Genomic DNA, 24,293 nt, shown 5'->3' with positions numbered 1-24,293 from the left:
GTTGCTCAGCACTCACTGCTGTGACTGTGTACTTCCACAGAGCACCTGTCAGTCAAACAGAGTGGGTGGGAATGATGCCTCCTTGTTGAATTTTCCTTTGATGAAGGTAAGGTCTCTGTAATTGCCACACTTTTGCTTTGTGTCTTCAACCACAGACAGTATTCTAACTGCTACCTATCTTTGCTGTGCATGTCAAACAAACCACAAAGATAAAACACATCACTTGTTTGAAGCAAAGTTTGGTAAAAGGAACTTTGTTGTTTGAATGTTTAGAACCACACAGAAGGAAAGATTTCATGACAAAACTAATGTAACAAAAACACTGAAAAAGTACTGGTAGTGAACTAACAAGAAGAAGCAGTGCATTAAAAGTAAAAGTTGCATGCAGCTACAACTGAACCCTTACTGCATGTAGTCAGTCCTGGTCAGGCCTGGACTCTTATTGAAAGGTGCATCATAAAGTTACACATTATTTCCTGTGTCCACCATGTGGTGTTAGACAATGCCCACAAATTATACATCACGTTGCTTTATATCATCTGCTGAACAAAACATGTAAATGTAATTTAAATCGGATGATGCTTGTCACAAAAGACTGACCCCTTATTCCCAGTAGGTGGTGCTATGACTATGACTCAATATTGACACATATATGTTCACACCTGAACTATTATTAAGTATCTGAGCAGATTTGGTGATGTAAATTCCTGCTGTGCTGACTAAATATTAAGTTGCTGTGGTTAACTCTGTGGAACGAGTTTTTTACTATCAGTAGAAGAGGTGTAATAATTGCACAGAGAATTCAAAATAGCTGAATTTCTGTGAGGCTTTGGAGATGGTTCTGAGAGGCTTTTTAAAAAAGGGCTGGACATGATACATGTGCCGACTAAATTTATTCTTCTATATGAAACCTAACAAAGGGGTTGCAACTTTGAAGTTTTGCAGGGAACACTATCAAGCCATTTGACCACACCCATCAGCCAGACCCAAAAAACAGAGAATTTTCCACTGCAAATTTTCATGAGTTTCCAAGCCCCTTTAGGTGTTTGAAAATGTGATTCATTTACAAGATGAAGAAGAAAAATCCTTTCAAATACAAGAGGCCCATGGCACCACTCAGTGCTTGGTGCAAAGGTAAAATTTCCAAAATGATTTCAGATCAAAGTTTTTGAGGATTCTTGTGGTTTAAATTATTTTGTCAGCATTTGTTTTCGTATTGAAGGAACTTAAAACCATTGTATCTTCTCTATCTGGTTCTAACAAATTGTAAAATTTAATCTTTTTTGCTTTATTCTGTTTGACATTTTTAATTAAATAACCAAAGGGAAAAAATATGAAGACATTACTTTGAAATTTATAATGGGTAACTTTCCTCTGTTTTACGGACTAAATAATTAAACAATTATTGAGAATAACTCAAGAACAGAATAAACAGTTGAATATAAATAGTTGCATAGCTGTGCAATATCTACTTCATCAATTTCTCCTATAGTGTGTAACAAGAAAGGGGAATATCAGCATTAAAAACGCCTGTCAAGGTTAAGCATCAGCTGAAACCTTGATTTATCAGATTTTCACATATCACTCAAGAAGCCTCTTGACTGTGAGCAGCTGAGGAGCTCACCCAGACTGCAGCCGGTCCAACACAAACACAGCTAAACTAACATCAAACCATCATCAAGCTGTTTGAAGCAGCCTCCATCCAGCACAACCACGATCAACTCTCCACTCTTTGGTTCAAATATCACTCCACTTGTCTTGCTGACACTTCAGAGAAAAACACACACTTCAGTCTTCCTCAGGCTGGGCCAGCATCACCTCTCTGCCCTTTGGACTGAAGACCCCCCCACCCCCAGCTCCTCTCCTTCCCTCTTCCCTATCTGCTCATTACCTTAATTGATGTTTGACCCGTAGATCAGCAGCTGATGATGGCTCAATTAAGAGCTTGCTGGAGGACAGGGATTAGTCCTGTGTAAGTAAGGCGGTTTGTTGCCTTGCAGCCACAGCTTCTCTGGACCCTAATCCTTCACAGTGGCCCTGAGGGTCAAACCAAATAGGCCATGTTGGCAAATACTTCCAAACCGGCCTACATGAGGAAACAATTACACCATGTACAGCCGGGAATTTATTGGGTCTGCAAATAATGACTATTTTCATTATCCATTCGTCTGCAGAATGTTTACTCGAGTCTGGACAATAAAAACAACCCTGAAATGTTAAGTCTGCAAAATGAAACCAAACACTCAGAGATGTCCAACAGAGTATCTGTTGCTCAAGGTGCTACCTTTAAATCACCTGCCTTTTCAATTTAAGTCATAAAAATTTAATTAATTACCATAGATGCCCAAGACGATCAGGAAATATTCACATCTGAGATCCTGCAATTAATTGGGTTTTGTTTTTGTATGTTTGCCTAGAAACTATGAGTAAAGATGATTTGCTCATCAAATCATTAACATACTAGCTATTTCAAGTCCAAAATATTTTAAGTGTGACGCAAATACAACACATGAAGTTCACTGTGATTTTTTCGATGCAGGAGTTTGCAGAGTTTGGCTTTTTTCATGGAATAATTCTTTTGCATATGTTTCAAAAATGCCTGCATCATAAAGCAACGGAGCAATTACAAGACACTAAATGAAAATCCAAATGTGACTCATCAATTTTAGAGGTTTACTACAAAATCCGACAAGAATGCATGTAGTGGTTTGTCTGACCTCTGGAACAATGGTGAGAGACGAAACCCTCAATAACATGACATTCCATGCAATGTGATATACCAAGAGGAAGCATCCATAAACCCAAAGGGGCTTCATGAGGATGATGTATCATATAGTTTATTGGCAACACTGAGGTGGATACAGGCATCTATTAGGGCAGGCTGTCACGCCTCGAACGTCTACCATGTGAAAATGGACAAAAAGCTAATGAGAGACTGGACGGATGATCAGTTTCATGGGGCTTTTTTTCCAAGTGTTCCCAGCTGGTATGACAATGTAAGCCTGTAAATTACAGCTGAGCTTGGAGCAGAGGATGCTCACGCTTTGCCAGAAATACCAGAATCAGATACATATCCCCTCTTCCTGATTTCTCAAATTGCCAGCAGTTCTACCCTCAAGAGACAACACTTTATGAAACATGAGTTGAAATTGAAGATATTTTGTAAACGATATTACCACTCGCTGGTTGAACGCCAAGTTTCCTCCAATAATTAGCAGCATTATCTCCTATCAGGTCACTGTGTTGTATTTAAAACCCATTAAATCCATGTCTGCAACTCAATTATTTCCATTATCTTTTCTATTGTTTTCCTTTTTCAACAATTTTATTGTGCAGTTTCAGAAATATCCACAAACTAATGTCTATTTGAAAAAGCAAAGGGATTTTGTTTATAATGATATGGAGAGACTGAAAAGCTGCAACTGCTGAAGCTAGAGGCTAAAAATGTTTGGCATTTTTATTTGATAAAGGTCCATTATCCAAATCAGCTGTTAATTCAGTTTAAAAGTTATTTTCTTGAACCTACAAACGGTAGTTTGACAAAAAAAAAAATGCTATCACAAGGTCCATTTTGTTTTTCCTGTGCTTTCAGAGATATTGTTTAGTCTTCATCAACAGATGGAATTTGGTCAGGATGAATTAAAACAGAATGTTTCTGTCAAGCCATCAATCAAGGTAAAATTGGTTTCAATTGATTTTCTGATGCTCGAATAATAAAACAGTTCACAAACTGTATTGGCACAACTGAGTCCAAACAGTGCCATATAAACACATACTTACAACTAACTGATCAACAGCTGCAGTGACAACTACCACAAGTATACTACAACTAAATTTTAAATGTGCCCATGTTGCCAAGATAAATGTTTAAGTGCATTTTTGCAGTGCTTAACGTCAGCAATGGCAAACTGCATGACGTCGGCCGGCAAGTCCTACTTTGCTTTGCTTCTAATTTGGGCATGTGAAAGTAAAAATGAATCAAATCCAAAAACGTAACACGCTGAACTTTTCCACTACAGCTCAGGCCAAAGAAAACAAACAGTAGGTGTGAGCAGCACCAGGAGACGCAAATCTCGCCTGGTCTGGTTCCTCCACCCTGCGCGGCGTTTCTCTGGCTGCAAGCACAGAAGGGAGGCCATTTTGAAATCACAGTAGGGGGAGAGTGGATAGTGAGGTGAGGCTGTCTGCTGCCACTTCCCACATTAAGTGGCTGATGGTCTCCTCTTCGTACAAAAACACCTTTGGCTTTAAGTTCCATTAACAGAGAGGGAGTGAGGACATTTCTTTCCTCCTTCAGTGTGCCGGGGTAAAGCACTGCCCTGCAATGATTGAATCGTAGCCATAATAGCAGAAGGCAGAGGCCTGCTGTGCGGCTGAGTTCTTCCTGTTCTCCTCGCTCAGCGTGGGAACAGCCGTGGACAAAATCTGCCCTGGAATCAGCACACAAAAGAGGCCATGAAAGCAACACTACCAGAGCAGGTAGTAATTGCTCCTTTCTGCTAAAATGCTCCGTGCATTTGTAAAGGAGCACGGTTTGTGGTGTGAGGCTTTGAGTTTGACAGCAGTGAAGGGGGCACGCTTGTCTAACCTGGCTTACAAGAAAGGTTTTTCTGCCGTCGTGGGACGAGAGCATGGGTCAGCGGCAGGCGAATGCATGGAAAACACATAACACTGACGCCGTTATATTGGACATGGCTAAATCTGAGTTGAAAAGGTAAACAGCCAAATCAATGAGGTGGCGGGTGGCTCGCCCTCCACAACATGGTAGCTACAGTTGCACAGCTCGCCTCTATTCAGCACTGAAACTCACCAGCCTTCCTTTCTGTCCAGTTTCCTTGGTGTTGAAATAAAAATGAGCTTTTTGAGTTCCACAGCATGCTGATGTAATTTTCTGCTCCCACTAGCTAATGTGGCCTCAGCTTCAGCAGTGATTAAAGCCCATCAATACTCAGCCTGGCCAACAAACAAATTGATTAATGAAAATTAGACCTCAGTAAGTGCACGCCAAAGTCCTGGGTTCCACTATGAAAGTCTAGAGGGTCTTGACTAATGGGGAGCTCTGGAAAATCTGTCAGGGAGTGACTGCACCGCTGCTTACTTGCTCTTTAGTTTAATTCAAAGGCGTCGCACAGTATTTTATTCATTCATTATACAAAGGCAAGTATGTGGTGTTGGGATGTGAAAGCATTTTATCAAATCTAGGGCTCCAACTATTGATTATTTTTTATCAATCTCTTCCATCTGTAATCTATTTAGATTCCTTTTTGTCACACAAAACCATAAATTACTCAAAATTATCATTTGAATAACTTTTTTTTTCGAGAAATTGGATGTGGCTATTTATCTAAATAAAAGCCTAATATGACAAAAGAATGTCCTGATAAAGTCTATCATTGCCTGTTGTGAAACCCTCAATAATATCAAATGAAGCTTCTTAGAACATTGAGGCTTTTATTTCTGAACACTTTAAAGGACTTCTTGCTCATGTGTACTTTTGCGGGCTTTTAGAATTTTGAGTCAACGAAGACATGAAATTCTTGTGCTACAGAAAAAATCTGAAATTTGAACTTTTCATTTTTCATGAAATGTGTAAAAACTCCATCTGCTAAGAAGTTTCTAATTGATCTTGTACTGAGACTTTAATGTAGACTGCTATTTCCAAGGACAAGATTAGTTTTGACTAGCTGAATGTTTTGGGGCTTGTTTTGTTTTTACATTTCCTTAGATTCCTCAGAAAATGGGTTTAATAAATGAGTTCCGTTCACAATCCAAAAAGGAACTGGACAGCAGAGCCCAACTATGCCAACACAATTATAATCTAAATAATGGAGGAATAAATTCCTCAAAAAAAAGCTGAAAAGATAAATGTATGAATCAATTAGCTGACAAAATGAAAATAATAAAGAACTATGTTGTTATTCAATTAAGCATTTCAGTCATTTGGGATTTGCAGCTTTTCTCTGTCATATTGTGAAGTAAATTAACAAATAAACTAATACATGTGGTTTTCTGCTGCTGGACAGACAAAACAAGACATCTGACGACATCATGTTGGGCTCGGATCGGCAAAATTCACCATTTCCCAACATTTTACAGAAAAAAGAGTAATTAAGAAAAACAATCAGCTGATTAATCACAAATGAGAATAATCCTTAGCTGCAGCCTCAACACTGGTCCAATTATAGATGTTGGTAGATCCAAAAAATGCTCACACTGAACTTTATTACGTGGGTAGACACAAGAAACTACATGGGTGGGACTTTTAGACACTCTCAGTCATTTTATCATGCCTCTGACAGACTCTGACGATCTCTGTACTGTCTGGACAGCGTGACGGCCGACTGCCCGTGTTTGCAATTCAGCAGGAAGCTGCACCAGGAGAGAATGATTGTACTTCCTCAAATTAGCAGAAGCAATGAAGGAAGAGGGAGAGGAGGGTGAGGGGGTGGTTTTTTTTCTCCCCCTACTGTGTTTTGACTGTAGCCAGCAGAGCACACGACGGAGCACATGGCTGAGCTTGAGCAAAGGAAAACCTAAACCCAGTCTTGACTCTTCATAAAGCTCGTCTCTGCGGCAAACTCTGACTGTGAATTCAGATGTACGTTCAGCAAAATGAATTCCAAAATGATTTTCACTATAAAAACTGTCTGCTTAAGTTTTGTCCTGGCATGGAGCTTTACTCTGTCAATGAGAGCGGCGTACAGCTTCGCCTGCAGTCACGGTTCTCAGGGACACAAAAGCCCATTACTGGAGCTGAGCCCATAAGTTATCTGGAGCTTAAGCCCCTTTTCACTGAACAAGTCCAGTTACAATATTTTGTTCAATTTATGGATTGTGTTACTGTGGGAGTACATGAGTGAAGGAGAGAGTCCTCCAGAGGTATACAGCCTATATTGTATGACTGTTATGTCGACTGAGGTTTTATGTTGCACACCTGTCCACTTTTCTGTCATCCTTCTAAGGCGCACAGCAGTACAACAGTGGAATCTGAAGGAGGTAATAGCGGTCATATAGGTCCTAAATGATGCCACAAGTAGGGTCATGATACAGGGGAGTCACATCTCACAACCTCACATGGAAAGAAAAGAATAAGCTGATGGTAAGCAGGGAAGTCAGTGCTCCCATTAGCTTTGACATCTTGACAATGTTAATGTTTTGCATGTATTTTTTGAAGGAATGAATGGAGAGAATGGTAGCGAATGGCATGTCCTGAACTGGGGATGCTGTTGTCAATGGTCCCCGCTGAAAGCCCTGGTCCTCCACAGGTCTTTGATGGGTAGGATTTTGACTGTGCTAAAGAACTGCACATGGAAATTTTAAAAATTCTGGCGGCTTCAAACAGCGGCAAACTTTCAAACAGGTATCAGTTTTCAAATTTTGAGCTTTAGACCAAAGGAAAGCTGGGAGATGACAGAAGAAGACCTTGGCAAGTGCAGCTTTCTGGACGAAGTTCTGACTGTTTTGAAGACGCATTTCACCTCAGAAATCTCCTTTTTACTCCCCTAGATATAACTTCACTTTTTGATTCAGCCTGGTAAGAGAGGTTTACCTTACCATATATAAAATTTCAGCGCTAATCAGTTATTCCTCAGTGAATATTTACAAATTTAGGCACTTTTAGCTCTCTGATCTGATGCTACTTGAACTGGAGGACACATTTACATGTAAGTGTAATCTGACAAACATTTCTGATTTTATCATCATACGTCTAATCGGGACAAACGTCCATCTGTGGTTATCCTGAGCTTCTAAGGCGAGCACATCCTCCTAACAGGGACTCAGAAAGAACAGCTAATCTGCTCTCCTCTGACTGCTGGGATGCTCACCAGCACTGTTCAGCACCTTTATCTGGACTCTCTCCCTGGGGATCCTGTGACACCTTTTTGGCAACCTGGACGTTACCTGCAGGCGTTGTAGAGCCACTCATCTGTCCGCTCCGCACCACATCCTTCTGCTGCGCTAGATAATGATGTAATAGATAACAGTTCATTCTGCCTCCTGACACACCAGACCTCTCTCTGGAGACACATTCTCATTGTCTCGCTGCCCTCTAATCCCAGTCACCTGCCTCCCTGAGATGCTGCCAAACCGATGGTGGAGGAGGTGGAAAATCTGACAGAAAGGGCATTTCTCACTCCAAAGAAAACTCGGAGCTGCCTTGACAGGAGCTTTATTTGGCTTTATTGATGCCATCATTACAGGCTGCTTCCACGAGCAAAATGGTTTCCGGGTTTGAGGAGGAAATTAGAAGTTTGATGGCACTCTCTCCCGGGAGAGAAGCAATTACGCACAGCAATGAGAGCACAATTGTCGGAAATGGGCTCATGAAAGGGACATAAAATAATTCAGCGGACACAATAGCTTAAAGGATATGAGGAAAAGCATCCAATATGGTTTTGATAAAGAAACACAATTTCACCAGTCACTAAGGGTTTTCCTGAGGCAAAACATTGCTTTTCTCTCTTCTTCTTTTTGTTCTTCTTATCTGCCCACTTTCTCTGCAAATGCAAACCTGTCATTTAACGCGTAAACGGAATTGATGGCGCGATAAAAGTTGCCAATAAACTAAACGTGCTTTTTCTGAGATGAAGTGCATTAGGAGAAATGAAGAGAAATCACGTCAAAACCTGCCTGACACTTGTCGTAAATCGTTTCTGACAGCTCCTAATGGAGTGTTATTGCTGTTGCGCACAACGCTCGAACCCACCGCCTGCGAGGGGTTATTCACTGAAGGTCTGCGGGGCACAAAGGTGCAAGAAAGGGGGTGACAGAAAGCGTTGACTGCAACACTGATGACAAAGTAGCAAAAACTACATGAAGCACCGTCCTCTTGATACCAAACACTGCCGGAGACTTGAGGTTTTCCAGCGAACCTCCTCAAGAGTTATCACAACCACTACGCCGCGTCAGTTTAACAACTCCGACACAAATATGCAAATATACCAACTACAGCAGCGCAGTGTCCTCACACGCAGTTGTCAGGACCAGCCAAACACACGCAGAGGCAGTGAAAAGAAAAAAATGTGGCAAACGTGAAATGCGGACACAAGCTGGTGAAGAGTGACTTACCCGAGCAGTGTATCCACATCTGTTTGATGAGACGGGAGGTTCAAACGTCACACTTTGTTGCATTCAAAACGGTTTGAGCGATCACGAAGTGTAACTCTCCGCCGAGCGCGGTGGGCTACCAATTAAAATAATTCTCCCTACTTGATGTACAATGTAACTATTTAGTTATGGCAAATGGTGCCTAATCTATCCTGAGTGGCATTGCTCTGTGATCGACGGGAGCGCGGCCAATGAGCGTCTGCCGTCCGCGCCGCTTCGACCAATCGCATCGTCAGCGCGGAGTTGGTGGAAGGTGAGCTGTGAAGTAGGAAGGGCTGATGGCGACATCATGTGTTAAGAGTTTATATCCCTCCGCTTGTCATGTTTTGAGAGCAGCGGCTCCACTTTCGCTGTTTTGTTTTGTTTGTTTTGTTTTGATTTTACATTAACCAACAGCAAATCTGTTTACAGTTGGAACGGATGTTTGTAAATTTTTGCATTTGTAATATCCTCTAACTCGAGACGTTTTGGGGCAGTAGGTGTATCCTATTTTTAAATAAATGTAAACACAAGTGTTTTAATTTCATGCAATTATAGTGACCAGTAGCTTAGAAAAATAAGTTGCACATTCACCTAGCAGAGCAGATACAACGACAAAACAGTGTCTCAGTTTGGTATCCGGTTAGTTTCTAGCCTTAACGTAAAGCTACGCCATTTCGCTTGTGTTTTTAAATGCCATATGTTGTAAAATAGTAATAAAAATGAATATTTTATTACCACAGTGGTCACGGTTGCACTTTCACTGTACGTCAAGGGAGCGGGGATGTGCAAGTCTCCGCCGCCCTATTTTATCTGTTCCCGGCGGAGGAACACGATGTTTACAGTGGAGAGATAGTGGCGTTACAGTGACACATACAGTCAGTGAGGCGCGTGTGAGGAGAAGCAGCAGCACCTGTAAGAAAAAAATAAAATCTTTCGCACGACAGAGTTTTGAGGGGGGGAAACTGTCCGTAGCTTTTCTTTCTTTGTTTTCCTCTTTTTTTAAAAACTATTTCCCGTTTCCAAGGTATGCGCGTTCGATTACGTCACGCCACGTCAGTGTGGAGCAAATGGTTTGGCTGGGAGATTTAAAGTAATAAAGCTCGTGCATGAGATGACTTCATTGGTCAAATTCCAACACAGATGAAGTGAGAGTCCTGCACAGACAAAGATAGTTCAGAGGGGAATTATCAAGAATTACATGGGGCATGCATCAGGCCAATTAAAATTACTCATTAAAACAACATGAACAAAGAAACAAAACTCTTCAAACATGTATTTGCAAATGACCAGAAGAACAGAATGTAAAAATGAAATCAAAGTTAAAGAAAAAAAAATGCATGAAGATGGCAGTTTACTTAAACAGCTTTCTAATGCAACAAACTTACAATAAAGTCTCTACATCAAAATAGCAATATGAATGATATGGTGTTCCAAATGGGTGTAGATTTAACTTAATGCTCACTTTGGAAGGTTTACTTTTGTTAAATATAATATGTTTGTCCAGCTGAATTATTTTAGGCAGTGACAGGTGTTTCTGTTATTTTGTCTACTCTATTTATATCAATGAGCGGAGGCAATATAACACCTCCCTGTAAAATGCAATATCGTGCAACAGCACCAGAAACTGCAGCTACCAAAATGATCCTACAGATGAGTCAACAAAGAGGAGTTTTGGGCAAAAACAGAAAATGACAACCTTAATGGAAACAGGATTTATTGTATGTCTACTGGTTTGCTCGGCGTACCTAATAAACTGGTTTCTAATTGTATCTTTAGAAACACAAAAAAAATGTGGTATTTATACATAAACAATATCCAAAAATAAAATAACTGTTTACTTTGTTTAAAGAAGAGCCATATATTTCCCCAAAATAAAACTCCTTGATATCAGGGAGACTACAATGAACTGCTAATCTGGAAAACTAATATGAAAGTCAAGATATATTGCACTAATTCACATTTACAGTGCACACCACTTGAGATCAACAATTCAGCTGCTGTATGAATACACACTCCAGCTTGCAGTGGAAGAACTATTTGGACCATTTGCGTCAGTGAAAGTTTCAATACAACTATCTAAAAATAAGTCAATTACAAGGAAATGTGGTGCATTTAAGCTCAGTGTACAGTATTTGTATTAGTATTAAAATGTGCTTTAGGTATCAAAAGTAGAAGTACTTGTGCTGCAGAAAAACATTGTGAGTGACTGCCAGCTGATTCTACCTGACATTATTAAACTGTTAATCCTGATGTAACAACGTGTAAACAACATTTTACTGCTGTAGCTTGAGGTGGAGCAGGAGTCACAGGATGAATCAGCAGTGATTAATGAGGGCCAAAAGAAGAAAAAGCAACATTCTGATACAAATATCTGTTCATGACACCTTTTTTTTGCATCATATATCTTTTAATTCTAAATTTCACATCCGCAAAACTGTCAGCTGCGAGAGAGAGAAATTAAATGAAGTAAAATGCACAATTTAACGCTCTGTAATGAAGCATTCAGCAGCTGGAAGACTATATGTATCTATAAAATTTGAACACAAGTACCTTATTACTTTCCACCACTGCCAGATTTAAAAAAATATATTTGTGCAGTGCCAGCCTCAGCTGTTTTGGGGCCCTGTGCAGAATATGACCTGAGGTCAAACCTAAGAGGGAACTGAAAGACAACACTAGTGGTGTCAGGGTTGTGGTGTATGCACTAAAATGTAACACAGCCATCCCAAACAGATGGCATATGAAACAAAGCAAAACAAAAAACACACACACACATCCACCTCCAGAACTGTTTCAACACAAGGCTTCGAAGTCAGGTTAAAAATCCCTACAAAATATACACCACACTAGTACGACAAGATAGAACAGAACAAGCACAGTGAAAATGGACAAATAAAGCAAATGCCGTTTATGACACCATCAGACATGGTTTGAACATGTCAAGCGTGTGTGAGGATATGCACGGACATATGCCTGAACGTGATCTGTGGTCGTCACGTAGAACGAATGCGCCACACAGTCTGGACTGCACTGTCACGCTCTGAAGTAATGCAACATATGAAACCTACAGTAGGCAGCAGGGAATGGACAGCTGACTCCTGCTACACAGCTGCAATACACAACTTAGTTCCTTCAGAAGGAATCTGAACATGAGTCCCTGGGGTAAAACAGTTTTAAGACACTTAATGAAGTCGAGTGACAATATCTGATGTAAGAACCGGACACACTGAGGGAGAGGAGGGGATAAAGCAGATTATCGTGTTTCTAAACATGACACTGAAAGTCCGGATTGATTTGTTAATGAAGTAGAAGAATGGAGGAGAATCAAAGTACTGAATTAACTGGTAGTAATAGTGACAACAGCTCACACACTCTGAGACAGGCAGCAACAGAGAGAGATTACACAGTGTTTTCTGCTTTACATAAGAAGCTTATAGGATGGGGTTTTTCAGGGGAGTATTGCAGCAGTCAGATGGATGTCCCTCTGTCCTCCTCTCACACCGTTCCACTTGTACAGCTGGGCAGTCCATCGGTCAGCCACTCAGCCCCGGGGTCAGGGAAATGCCACGGGAAAAATGACAACAAACAATCACAGCCAGGCCAGAGTTTGGATTTGAAAAAGAAAATACTCACAGTGGCAACACAAGCAAGCAAAGCTACAGATCCTGCTGATATTAAAGCTAATAATCTAAGAGTGTATTTTAGTCTTTATTATGACTCATGGATCCAATCACAGTGACATAAGTTGCTCAAAATAATGCCTGCCTGTAAACCAAATCAATAACTACAGTCTGGCGCCCCCTGTTGAAACAAAGATGCCTCAAACGACTTGGTTGGCAGCAGTTGATGAGATAGATGATGTGATTTCAAGTCATAATTAACGCTGCAAGCTGAGGAAGCACAAAGAGGCCTGGTGCTACTTAACTGTGAGAAAATGTTCTCATGACGTGCTCTTTTATTATATTAATATATCTGAATATAAGGTCAAACAAAGACTCAATGGGTTGATAAGTTGGCCCCTAAAAAGTACCTTAGGAGTATTTTTTTTAGAGCGTTGTGGTACTTGTCTTTGTTTTCATGTAACACCTGTGCACATACTTTACCTACTTTTCACTCCACTACAATGAAATCTCAACGTCACAGTGTACAATAATATTTTAGGCAGTAATGTACTCCCAGCTTTGTTACAGGAGTATCAGTTTGCCCTTTCCTTGTTTCAACATGACAGCATCCCCCTTCACAAAGCCAGCTCCATAAAAGAAATGGTTTTCCCACTTGACGGCTCAGCAAAGAGCCTTGACCTCAACCCCATCCAACACCTTTCAGAAGACCTCGAACATGAGCCAGATCTTATTACCCACCGTCAGTGCTTGACTTCACTGATGCTCTGGTGTCTGAATGGAAGCAAATTAGTGCAGCAGATTTAACATCTGGTGGAAATATAAAAACCTGAAGAGCAGAAGCTGTTCCAGCCTCAGATTAAGAACCGTGGCTTTGGAATTACGTTTGCATCATATATAACATGGAGACATGCAGACAGGCAAGCTGCAGGCTCTCACCTATGATGTCACGGGGGAATACATAGCTTTAGTAGCTCACTGAAAAGTAACACAAGACATGCACGTATAAGGATGGGTTATGAGCAGTGAAACTCTTGAGTTGTTTTGCCCACAAAAACAAACTAAAAGAAGGTCAGAACTACAGAGTCCCAGGTGAGACTGATACCTCTGTGTAGTCTGGAGTACAGATATACACTTGTACAGCATGCATGGAATAAAAAAAACATTGAATTTGGCAGGTTTGCTCTCTTACAGGGCCTGTCAAGGATCATGAGGTGCACTACAAAGTGATACGATGCAGGCTTTGTGCAATATTCTGATCCTTATGTAAAAGTGGTGATACTGCAACATAAAAGCATCCATTTGCAGACAGTCCTGCATTCCAACAAAGCAGTTTTTTTGTGTCCATGTCTCAATAGTAAGTGTAATCTACTCATGCAAAGGGGAGTATGCTATTCACTAAATTTCTCATCATCATTATTATCGTTGAAAATCGGAACACATTCTAGTAAAGTACAAGCTTTGCCTGATTAATGGAGCTTGAGAACTGAGCAGTCATCTGTTAACTGAAGCGTATTCAAACTGATTACAGAACCTCAAGAAAAAAAGACAACATTAAAAAAATAACACAGGTCGAGTAATGTAGTTATTGTACTTCTTCAGTTTCTCAGTGGCTCGGAAACATATTTCAAGGTGCATCCACTGTATTTTCATTGCTCGAGCTCATGTTTGTGCATATTGCAGCTCTGGGAAAAACAACAGGCTCAGCTGGTCATATTTAGAAGAGAGTTCATGAATATAAACAGGAACTCAATAACCTCACTATTGTCCATCAGCCTGAATATTCAGCTCACAATGCTCTGGAAGACTGCTAATGCGTTTGGGAGGGCATGAGGTCACCATGGCTGGAGAACACTGCAAAAATTACCCGTTGTTATGCAATCAAGGGGAGACGCATTTTGAATAAACTGCTCAAGTGAAGCATACTGAGAGCTCCTAAGAGCTGTTTGTGCAGCGGCTACAAATTGTTAACCTGATAGCGTTTACACGGCTGCAAGTATGAGGACAGAGTGATAAATGATCTTCTCAATGCTTTTGATGCTGCTGAGCTTCCATAATAACTCTTCTTTTTAGATCGCTGCTTTAAAATCACATTATATGATGTGCTGGTCAAAAAGCTGATCAGAATTTAGGTTTTTCAATCCACTGCTTTGGTTCAGTTTGATCTTTATCACCATTTACTGCATTTATTATCTGTACATTTTGTACACACATTCATGGTTCACCAAAGAATTTCCTGCTGACTTTGGGGATCCATTAAGTTTTCCTCCAACATGACCACAAGGTTGTCATTTGTGGATGGCACTGAAATATCCAGACAAATTATACACTGCTCAAAAAAATTAAAGGAGCACTTTGAAAATACATCATATTTCAATACGGGGGAAAAAAATGGATATTTACATTGATATGGACTGGATAATGTGTTAGGAATGAAAAGTGCCACATTGTTTGATGGAAATGAAAATTATCAACCCCCCAGGAGGGCTAAATTCAAGACACCCCAAAATCAAAGTGAAAAACTGATGTGGCAGGCTAGTCCATCTTGCTGAAATTCCTTGGCAGCAACTCAAAATGGTATTCAGTAGTTTGTATGACCTCCATGTGCTTGTATGCATGACTGATGATGTCGGGACAAGCTCTGAATGAGACGATGGATGGTGTATTGGGGTATCTCCTCCCAGAACTGGACCAGGGCATCACTGAGCTCCTGGACAGTCTGAGGAGCAACCTGATGGTGTCGGATGGAACAAAACATAATGTTCCAAAGGTGTTCTATTGGATTCAGGTCAGGTGAACATGGGGGCCAGCTAATGGTATCAGTTCCTTCATCCTCCAGGAACTGCATGAGTTCTCTTAACAAATAAGACTGGGCATTGTCGTGCACCAGAAGGAACCCAGGACTACTGCACCAATGTAGGGTCTGACAATGGGTCAAAGGATTTCATCCTGATACCTAATGGCAGTCAGAATGCCGTTGTCCAGCCTGTAGAGGTCTGTGCGTCCCTCCATGGATATGCCTCCCCACACACTGACCCACCACCAAACCGGTCATGCTGAACAATGTTACAGGCAGCATAACGTTCTCCACGGCTTCTCCAGACCCTTTCATGCCTGTCACATGTGCTCAGGGTGAACCTGCTCTCATCTGTGAAAAGCACAGGGCACCAGTGGTGGACTTATAAATTCCTGTGTTCTAAGGCAAATGCCAGTCGAGCTCCACAGTGCCAGTCAGCGAGCACAGCGGGCACCAGTGGGCCCTCAGACCACTCTCATTACATCTCTTTCTGATTGTTTGATCACAGACATTCACACCAGTGGTCTGCTGGAGGTCATTTTGTAGAGCTATTGCAGTGCTCATCCTGGTCCTCCTTGCACAAAGGAGCAGATACCTGTCCTGCTGATGGGTTGAGGAACTTCAACAGCCCTGTCAAGCTCTCCCAGACAAACTGCCTGTCTCCTGGAATCTCCTCCATGTGCTTGAGAATGTGCTGGCAGACACAGCAAACCTTCTGGCAATGGCACGCATTGATGTTCCATCCTGGAGGAGTTGGACTGTCTGTGGAACCTCTGTAGGGTCCAGGTATCGCCTCATGCTACCAGAAGTGACACTTACCCTAGCCAAATGCAAAATGAGTGAAAAACAGTCTGAAAACATTAGAAAGGAAAAAATGTCAGTGGCTTTCACCTGTAAACTCATTCCTGTTTTGGGGGTTGTCTCATTGTTACCCCTCTAGTGCATCTGTTGTTAATTTTATGAACACCAAAGCAGCTGAAACTGACTAAAAAGCCCCTCAGTTACTTACTTGACCAGATCAGTATCCCACATGTTTCACTGATTTGATGCAATACTTAGATTAAAAAGTGTTCCTTTAATTTTTTGAGCAGTGTAAATGGATTGCCATAAAATGTGGACCAGGCATCTAGTTCTTACTCAGGGTCACACAGTGTTTATAAAAAGTATTTACCCTGCTTCAGTGTTTTCCCCCTTTTGTTTTTCAAAATGCACATCTGTGCTCAGCGCAAGGTCATTTTGTTTATGGGTACATCTATATTAAATAGCCATATTCCATGTTGCCGTGATTTCTGATCATCAATAACTAAAAGCAAATACTACAATTCTGCTGCTTTTCAACACTGAATCATGGTCAACAGAATTTGCCTTTCTTTTTTTTTTTTTTAACAAGAATTAACAAAAAGACTCTCACATGTTAAGGTGAAAACAGATTTCACCCCTTTTAAAGCTATTCTCCTTATTCAACATAATTCAGCAGCCCAGTGGTGCTAAAATTCACCCAGTTAGTAAAAAGAAGATCATCTGAGTCGAGTGAACTTGTCTCAAGTGACTGTACTATAAAACACCTGTATCTGGAATTCCACTGACTAATGAATTAGTGTTCCTGCCTATAACTACACCATATTGACAAAAGAACACTGCAAAGGCTATTGAAAAGCATAAGCCAGGGGTTGGATACCAGAAGAACTCTGAAGTCACTGAATATCCCCTGGAGCAGAGTTAAATCCATTATTAAGAAATGGTTGAACTGTGGTACATGCATAAATCTCACTACCATAGCCCATCCTCAAAAACCAAGTATCTGTGCAAAAACAAAAGTAGTGAGGAATGCCAACAAGACACTCATGACTCCTCTAAAGGAGTTACAAGTCGAGATGGGAGAGACTGTGTGTACAACAACTGTTGTCTGTTCTTCACTAGTCAAAGTTTATGGGAGAGTAGAGAAGAGAAGACTATTGTTTTTTGTTGTTGTTGCTGTTGTTTTTTTTTTCATATTATATCTCAACTAGAGTTCAGCAGAAGGCATGTGGGAGATTCTAAAGCCAACTGGAAGAATTGATAAAACTGAGCTTTTTCAGGCTAGACACTGTTTGTTGGATACCAAACATGACATCATCACAAACGAACCATCCCCACTGTAAAGCATGGTGGTGGCAACATCACAATTTAGAGATGTTTCTTAGCAGCTGGCCCTAGAGGGCTTTTACATGTAGAGGTAAATGCAGCAAAGTATTCGAAAATCCTGAAGGACAAGCCGATTCAGTCTGCAAAAGAACTTCAACGTAGGAGAAGATTTGTTTTTCAGCAAAGTAATGACCTGAGGCGAACAGCCAAAGCTACACAGAACTGGTTCAAAGACAACAAGAAAAGCACTCAGACAGCGCAGTACTCCACCAAGGCTGTTCATTCCTTATACCGGTATGGCTTTGTCAGAAATGCAGGATAATTTTAGTATTCGTTTATTAGTTATCGATGATCAGAAATCACAACAACATGGAATATGACTATTTAATATAGCTGCACCCACAAACAAAATGACCTTGCGCTGAGCACAGATGTGTGTTATGCATGTGTACGTCGATTTGTAGTAGGGTCACAATCCATGGATCCAAACTATAAGCCGTCAAAATCGAATCACTTGGTTCTTGTGTCATTCCTGTCCTTCCCTGAAAATTTCATCCCAATGAAAAGGTCATGCAGCGTGCTTGAATTCAAAGGAAATGCAACACATATGCAATGAAAGTAAATTAAACCTAATTTGTTGCACCCAAAACACCAGAAATAGATTGCATATTTAAACATTAAAGCATGAGAGTGTCTTTTGGAAACAATATCCCACTTCTCTGGGCTAATCTGACGCCGCTAATGTCAGTTTTTTCCTTTTGACTTTTTCCTTTAACAGGAAGTAGGTTCAAAGAAAATTATCATCGTCATCTCTCATGATCACCTCTTGCCAGCGGGAGACTGATATTGTGGTGACATTACGACTGCTATACGTTCAACCCCCTGTTTACGAGGCTCTCATCCTGGTGCCAAAAGCAGATTTCGTCCTGGTGTGTATTTTCATTGAGTAACACAGTCATGAATTAACAGCCAGCAGTGTGCCTCAAATAAACATGAACAGATAGCAATGTCAAGGAGTAATCATACAGCTATCACCCTAATAAAAATAAGCAAACATAACATATGATGAATATGTACAGGTAGGCAGGTCTATGGCAATAAGCAGCACTGTATTGACTTACAGTAAATAATTAGCAAGGTGCAGAGCAAATGCAAATGCGTCTACATTTTCATAGTGAAAGTGAAAGTAGAATTTCTGAATGTAAGGGAACGCGAGTGGTATGTGTGTATATTCAATAAGTATACTCTTCATATTAATAGAGGTCAAAGCCAGAGGAGGATGCTATATGAGAATATTGACATATATGACCTGCTTGAACTTTAAGTATTGACCTTCACACTGTTGGCATGAATTTTACCACATTCCCTCTCACAGTCCTCTCCTCGTGCTGTGAAACATCACCGCACAGATGGTTGATTTATTTGTGTCCATCTCAAAGCAGAGGGGCCCTGCTGACCTGCCACTTCTCTCAATCCCAGATATCATTTATTGACACGCTGCAATGTTTATGCAAATGGCTAAATGAAAGGATAGCCCTGAATGAATAAGTAGAAAAAACGATGAATGCAATTGCTTCCAACAACAGCAACAACAATACTGAGTGAGTCACAAGGCTTTATCTGTGATGTGTTGCAAAATCAACTAATTAGTTTCTGTATTTGCAGAATGCAGGAAAAACAATTTTCAGTGTTTTATATCGGACTCTGCTGTGATTTGCGAAATCCCATAATCGGTTACATTAAAGAACTCCTCATCTATTATTAACTCAGTGGAATTAGATATGTTTGTTAGTTAATTGTATGAACGATAAAAAAGTAAATCAAGCCAATTTATAAGCTGAAGATTTCAAGTGGGTACAATACACACTCAAATTCAAAGTTCAGACAAAGTAGAATTGTAAATTCTACTGCTTGGAGAGTCATTTAAGGCGAACAAGCTTAATCTTAAAGTTGCACTTAAGATATTAAATTCAGTTTCCCAGTGTCTCCTTGAAGTCCCCTTCCAATTTTTCCAACTTCAGTATTTGCTTTATCCAAACATAGCAGATAAAAAAAAGTATTTCCTGTTCTTTACCCTGCAATCCTGCTGGAAGAAAAAACATGGCTGAGATGCAAAATCTGAAGCAACGATGATGTCATGATGTCACAACACTTGAGAAGCAATCTAATTTTTATACATTTGCTGAAATCGAATACAATTTCAAAAAGATAAAATGTAATTTCATATGAAAGAATCCACTAAAAGAAACACAGATTGGTTGGATTAGTTTGAAGCGGTTCTTTACTTCAGCTGCAGTTCAAATACATTTTTTACAGTGTACTGATGCAGCAAGGTTGACATGAAGAAGAAATGCCAATATCAATTTGTATGTTAGTTCATTTTTTATCACTAGATTTTAATCTCTCCAAGTTGTGGAATCTTGCATGCTACCTTTGATCGTTTTGATCTTCTTTTTTTCTTATTGTGAAAAAAAGTCCCATGGATGGACAATTATTAGGTTTTATTTTTCACTTGCTAACAGAGATGGGCATTGTAGTCTTCCACAAAAATGAGGAACTGGTTTGTTTGTTTTCAGTGGAGGATTAATCCACATTTGCTCTAGTGAGTATTTAAAGCAGCAAAATGTTGAAAACAAACTGTATTACAATGTGTTTACTGCACAGACATACTGAAACATGTCACCCATTGCAACAATGTGGCTCTCAAGTGAGCATCCCAGCAGCAACATGTCCTGTATGCTACTGTGGATGCACAGACCTTTTAAGTACATTTATTCACCCGAACACGAGATTTAATCTGTGAGCCTGCAGTCTGTGTTAACGGTTTATACAAGGACTGTGTCCTCACCATTTGGGACTTGTTCTGTCAGCGTCCAGCTGCTGGATTAATATTGTCATCTGGTCACTGTGAAGACATCCTGGCGGTTTTGCTTCTACCTCCTGACCAACACATCACACTTTAAATCTTTGCAGCAGAATGACCTTTTAAGAGAAAGAGTGCAAAGACTCATCCTGCAATGGATTTATCTTGTGGACTTTTTTATTTATTTATTTTTTAACATTATGGCTTAACCATGATTGTAGTTTGTTAAACTCAATGGTCTTATGTCTCTTACATCTTCCTACAACCAGATTTTATGTTGCTTCAGACAAAACACTTTTCTTGTATTTCAGATTTTTTTCCTGTTTCGATTGTTTGGCGGCCATTTTTATCAGAAGTCCTCTGCAGAGAGATCCACAGTGAGTGCAACAGCAGACAAAGTTTGACTGTGTGAGATCATTTTACTCATGTTTTTTTTAAACTAAATGGAAATAAAACTTTTGGTCTTCTTTGGTCCTTACTATCATGAGGCAAGTGTTTGTCAGGGTTCAACTGAGGTTGACTGGAATGTCAAAATGGAGAATTAAACCTGAGACTTGATAACGGCACTATAAAAGTTAAGGGGTCATTAAAGTTATTGCAGTTCATTTTGAGAGGGACATCGTCATTTTCATCAGATTTCATGGTGATCTATCATGTAATAAAGTTCCAACATTTCCAAAAAAAAAAGGCCAGAGGTGAGTCCACCATGACGATATTGCTGTGATTTTAGTTCATAAACTTGTTAGAGATTAAAACTAAGAAGGGAAATTAGAGAAATGTGAGCAAAGTAAACAGAAGTATTGAGGACAGAGCAGATAAAAGACGAAAGGTGAACTGAATAATTAAGCGAGAATTTTAATTTTTAAACACAGTGATCTCATTTTTTTCACCCCTTAGAAGATGTTGCTGTTTAATCACATTTTCAACTCTGCCCCTGTCACTGCAAACCAAAAGAAGCTGCATTTTTACAAAGATTCTTCCAAATCCACAACTCAGCTGAGATTAAAAATAACAATAATCTAGACTTTTTTTTCTGTACCTTGTCCTGAATCTGACTCCCTACATCCCTCTTCTGTCTTTCTTGCTCTTATCTTCTTTCCTGTCTGTGTCATTCCTTATCCTCCTTCCTTTATCTTTTACCAGTTTCACTTCTCACATTTTCCCTTTCCTGTCCTGATCCCCCCTCTTATCTGTCTGGCCTAGTCGTCTCCCCTTCTTGTTTACTTTTCACTCTGTGCCTTTTGTCTCGCTTGCCAGATGATGATTTCAGAGGTTTTGCTGCTCTCATAAGGTCTCTTTTTGAACCACCAAGGCTGACATGTCTGTGAACCTTTAAGCAGATCTCTTAAATTTCTGGCTATTTTTCTCCTCTTCCGTGTTCCTCTCGATTCAGAGTGCTTGTTGAATCAGTTGCCTCTGTAATTTTCCATTTCAGTTTCATTAAAATGTTGCGCTCCTATATTCAGCATGTTACTGGAGTTGATCACTGTGGGTTTTGTTTAGCGGTATCGTCGTTTTGCTAAGTGACAACCATTGACTATACAAACACAAAACAACTGGATGAGTATCATTATAATTTCTATTTACATGTGTTGACAGCTGTGAGTTGTCCCAAGTTTACATGTAGTTTGGTCAGTAATCATGTTTTCTCTCTGGACAGTTCATAATTTCCTGCAGGCTTTGCCAAACATTGACCATCAAAGTGGAAAGATTTTTAGTCTCCCCAGGGCATCTCATATAAGTAGTAAACACGACTGTTTTCCCGAAGACGGATACTGGCCTTTATAACAGGATGAGATGTGATTTTATGCTCAGAAGTGACTTTATGCGAGTGTATTTGTATGTAAAAATTCAATATCAAGCTCAAGATGTTCTAGTTTGCTAAAACTAATCATTTATACTTGTGTACTTCTGACTCATTAACCAGTTGTTAGCAGACTCATTTTGGACTTTTGCAGCTAGTAACAGCTTGTTTATACAGCAAATTTAGTACATAGCTCTCAATGCCCTCAGCTGCTAGGCCTCAGATACAAACTGTCCATCAGTTCGAAGCTAGCTGGTGGAGAAATTTCATGTAGCTTAATTGTAATGCAGAATGTAGCATGTACAGAATAAAAATATGTAGAAAGAAGAGTTTGTGGAAGCTAAAAGCTGAGAATATTGGACCCAGATTCATAAGGTGGACATAAACACAACGCTAAAAGGAAGATAATGTTGCTGTTAAATATAAATTAGTTAGTGCAGCTTTAAAACTATTTTTGGAAATGATCTGAATACACAGAAGCTGTGTGTTTGGGATCAAAAATGCTCTAAGATGATGCACACAATGCGCCAATGTTCACCAACCCTTGAGGTCTCTAAATGTAAGATACTGAAGCCTCTTTTCACAACTTGGAGTTCATGATCACAGGACAAACAGGAGGACAAGACATGCTTCTGTGATCCTAAACTGACCTTGTTAAGGATTTCTCTCTCGTCCTTGCTTATTTCATGTGGATATTTGTGCATAGGCTCCAGCAGAAACAGCACGCTTCATTTTAAGGAGTCACAACTTGGAACATTTTGGAACCGAAAAGAAAACAAGGGACATGTGTGAGGATGGAAAAAGCTTGCTAGCTTTCTCTAGTCATGAATATTTTCAGTTTGAGATTTTTTCTTTGGACTTAGAGGTAGTGAAGTTTCCCTTCTGATGACTATACAAATACAATAATTTGGCCAAACAGGGCTATATGAATGACTAGATATTCATATAGTAAGTCTGATTTTCTGAATCTAGATCAACTTGATTTTTACCAGATTTTTCCCTTGTATATCCTTAAATTGCATCTTTTAATAATTACTCATGTTCACAGCAAATTATCAATTAGTAGTAGTCTCGATTTTATTCAGTCTTTCTCATCCTTTCTCCATTTACTTCTCCTTCCTCTCTCTCCCTATTTGTCTCCCCCTCCTCTGCTGTGTGTGAGGGGTGTGTGGGTGCTCATCCCTCTCTCCACGGTGACCCGTTGCTCTGTTGCACTCTGCTTCCACAGCATCTCTCTGGCTGCCTAGCAACGCTCAGTGTCCATGGCAACGCAGCCAACAAACGCCCCCACACCACTTCAGCCTGCACCCCTCAATTAGGGCTAAAGTGTGGCAATCAGGAGAGAAGAGTCAAATAGCAGATTAACAGGTACGGCCTGAAGGAACCTGGGTGTGCACGTTGGAGCCAAACATGCAGCTTTCCTACAATCAGCCTCAGCTAATGTCAGTGCTCTCAGCGAGGACCTGCTAATTAAGATCTGAGACCGCTAAGAGGTGGAGAGGGGGGTCAAACAGAAATCAACGCTTATGGACAGGCGGGCACGGCTGTGAAAAAATCTACAGCTGTGGATTGTGTTTGCAGCTTAGCTATAAAGTGACATATTTCCGACAGGCCCAGCCTTAGCCGTTATACTAAGAGAAATTGCATTTAAAAGGTGGCTGAGTGATGACAGTGTACACTTGCAGATTATGTGGGAGCAGACGAGAACACAGTGCATATATAAAGCTTTAAATCGTGTGTATATGTAGTGGGGATATCGTGGCTGCTTCTCATGATGTGCTTTCGTCGATTGAACTGAGCATAATCTGGTGAATTTGTCAGTTTCAAGTCGGGTCAGCTGCAGTTCTCTAGTTATCACATTCAGTTCCATTTCAGGATGTATAAATATGGGATCAGAGGAACATATAATCTGTGGTGGGTGTTGTTGTTTTTTTCCCCCAAGACTGACAGATATGCAACAGATGTACAAAAATCTGGGCTCCGTACATACTCAGT

General features: G+C 40.3%; 1 protein-coding gene across 7 annotated transcripts in view; it reads right to left on the bottom strand.

The window, feature by feature from the left end:
* Positions 1-9,326, bottom strand: part of mef2d (myocyte enhancer factor 2d) — a 103,224-nt gene extending 93,898 nt beyond the window's left edge. For 3 of the 7 annotated variants that reach the window (XM_051956549.1, XM_051956550.1, XM_051956551.1), the window contains exon 1: positions 9,070-9,326. The gene's annotated coding sequence lies outside the window, so the exon portion shown is untranslated. The remainder of the gene's footprint in view (positions 1-9,069) is intronic. The other 4 variants (XM_051956552.1, XM_051956553.1, XM_051956554.1 and 1 more) reach the window with 2 other exon arrangements.
* Between the last annotated feature and the right edge of the window lie 14,967 nt (positions 9,327-24,293).

This window comes from Acanthochromis polyacanthus, chromosome 12, assembly GCF_021347895.1.
Source record: "Acanthochromis polyacanthus isolate Apoly-LR-REF ecotype Palm Island chromosome 12, KAUST_Apoly_ChrSc, whole genome shotgun sequence".
In the NCBI taxonomy this organism is placed as follows: domain Eukaryota; kingdom Metazoa; phylum Chordata; class Actinopteri; family Pomacentridae; genus Acanthochromis; species Acanthochromis polyacanthus.
This window is presented reverse-complemented; position numbering and strand designations above follow the sequence as displayed.